We start from the raw sequence: 3,033 nt of genomic DNA on the forward strand, positions 1-3,033 counted from the left end.
CAATAAAAATGCATGATTTCTATAATAAAGAATATTGTCAATTAAAAACCTAGAACGCTGCTGCTTTCAACCTCATCAACACCAAAAATGATGTTCTGTTTCAACAGTTCCTCTCCCAGGAATTTAGTCTTTGGGCCTACTTTTGTGATTTTCCCAGAATATACAAGTATATTTATTGAAGAAATAGTGTTACAATATTCTTACATTGTTTTAAATATACCTTAGTCTCTACAGTTTGTCTGTTATATTACATGCGTATTCTATACTATAGCCAGGCTTCTAGTAATGAAGGCACTGCTTGTTGCTACCATTTTTCTTTTTTATATTTCTAATACTTTCTTCAACAAATATCCTTGTATATTCTGAGACAAGGATTCAAATCCAACACACCTGTCTCCAACCCCATTGCCATTTTGTTACATCATGCTACTTTTTTAAAACTTGCAATACAACAATTAAATTCATATTTGGAAAATGTTCTGAGCATACTGTTCTAACCACACTTTGGAACATAGCTGTAAAAGAATTCCCTTGCTCTCTCCAGCACAAGTAGAATTGTTTATATGAGTTTTTAGCTGATTGCTCAAAGCCAGAGAGACTTATCCGAGCTGCGGAACTCTAAATGAGAGTTGCCAAAGCATAAGTGGATGTTGACTGATAAATGACTTATTGCTAGAATGTGTTGAATAATGCCTTGTTTTCTCATTGAAGGCTCTATGTCAAAGAAGATGCATTTCAGTTCCTATTTCACTCAGAGGTGAGATAAAATAATGCGAATCAGGCTTTAAGTTGAGGTCTGCATCACTGAAAGTTTTCTATCCGGCTTTTTAAGTTAACAGAATTACAGTTGACATTAAAGCCTCATTGTCGACTGAACTCACAATTCTTAGTTACTGACATCACAGTTCAGTTCAGCTAGAAAATCTCAATTCTAAAGTCTTGTCCCTTCTTATTATACAATCTCAATCACCCGGTGGTTGGAAGGAAAATACAACCTCCAAAAAAATTTAAATGTTCTGGAGACAAAGGCAGAAGCAAACTAAATAAAAGGAAAAGCCATGGCAAAGCAATGGGCTGGTTAATCATTGTCTTGAGCATGTCCCTTTTCTCTTACAACAGCACTTCACCTGCTTAACAATAATCATTAAAAGGATCTAAAGATAGTCCTTTAGAAGCCAAAGGTTTCAATAACAGATTAGAGTTACTGGGTGGCTATTTCTTGTGGTCAATAACAGGTTTACTGTGTTAACTCAAAACAAAAAAGGGTCATTCCTTTCAGCAGATACTTTCTTCCTCACATAAAACAAGAAAGTATACTAAAAAAAAGAAATACTGAGTGTTCTCAGTAAGTAGATTTTAATTTGTATCTACACTGTGTTCTTCTCACTTCATTAGGCTTAGAATTTGTGACTGAACAGCTCCGTTTGGGCTGCCTGCTGCCTACTTGGAGACATCAGAAGAAATGATGTTCATAGATTTAAGATTTTGTACACACTTACCCCATTTTTAGTCTTCTGAGTGGTTAGAGCCATCCAGGATGATAGGCATTTCATCACGTCTTTTTTTTTGTTGTTGTGTAATTTTAGAAACAGCTCAAGTGTAGTCCAGCTTTATACACTAATGTACCAGCTAAAGAAATAGTGGGATGGGGCTTCCAAATGCAGACAGTTTTCTTAGTTTTCTAATTGCAAATTCTTTCTGCAGAAGGAATGAACTCCACTAAACTTTATGGCAAAAAACAAAACAAAACAAAACAAAGCTCTCAAAATGAAAAACAAATCAAACAAGAACAAGAAGGAGGAGAAATGAGAAGGAAGAGGAGGAGGAGGAGGAGAAGAAGAAGAAGAAGAAGAGGAGCAGGAGGAGAAGGAGGAGGAGGAAGAGGAGGAGGAAGAGGAGGAGGAAGAAAAACTTGTGTTTTATTTTTGGATTATTTTGGAATTGAAATTATGGGACATAGACCCTCCATCTCACATAAGAGATTTCCTCCCAAAGTGCAGGTTATGTTACAAAAGTTCCACAGAGACTTTAAGATCTTCATTTTAATCCACAGCATCTGGTACAGGCCTTCAGAGTTAATTTAACCATGCAGTAAATATCTGTTGCTTTCAAGTTATCTAAAGGTCAGCAAGCATGCTGGGCATTGTGGAGTATTGATCTAGACAGGTCTTCAGCAGGCAGTTCTTTGCATAAGACAAAGGTCTTGCTTCATGAAAACCTTCTGAGTAACTCTTCGTCTCAATATAAATCCCAGTTCCGTCATTTCATGACTGGGATCTTGGGTAATTATTCAAATGCTGTGTTTCTGTTTACTCTTATCTCAAATGGTCATGGGAGCTGTTTACTTTAGAGGCTTTGGTGAAAGGCCTAAATAATAAAGTAGTGGCGTTTGCTCCCAAAACCTCACTTTATAAAGACATTGCCGTAATTATAATAGCCATTCTATGTATGTATTGGCATGTAAGCGGCTTCACAAAACGACTCTTTTTTGGTGAAGCATAACACGAATTCAGCAATTTATAACAAGTTATAACAGAGCATCTCAATGCAGTTATAGAGGGAATATACCTATACAGATACTACAGACATCAGTGCAAAAGGCCCTCCGACTCCCCAAGCTTCCCTGTCATTCCATCAGTCATACTTTATCAAGGGTCTTCTCCCAAATTTTATTTTCCTCATAAAATACTGGCCTTGCCTACATTTTTAGATGGACACAGAGCCTCATGCTAGCTTGGCAAATTTTCTACAACTGAGTTACCTCTCCAGTGTTTGGCCTTTTAACTTTATACATGTGCAAGAATATAATAGGCATTCTTGTACCTTTTTTGTTCAATACCACACTGGTAAGATTCATTCGTACTGTTGTACACAACAAGAGTATTTCATTTTGTTGTAATGTTTAATGTATGTTTATGTCCAATAACATAGTACTTACTTTCTTAATTCCAAGACCTTTAAAATTATCTTTGGCATTCAATTGCCTGAATCTTCCATACTTCCTTTGTTCTTCAAGGTTGTCTTGCTTATTTT

Source organism: Acomys minous (genome assembly GCF_964271855.1).
Source record: "Acomys minous genome assembly, chromosome: 3".
NCBI lineage: Eukaryota > Metazoa > Chordata > Mammalia > Rodentia > Muridae > Acomys > Acomys minous.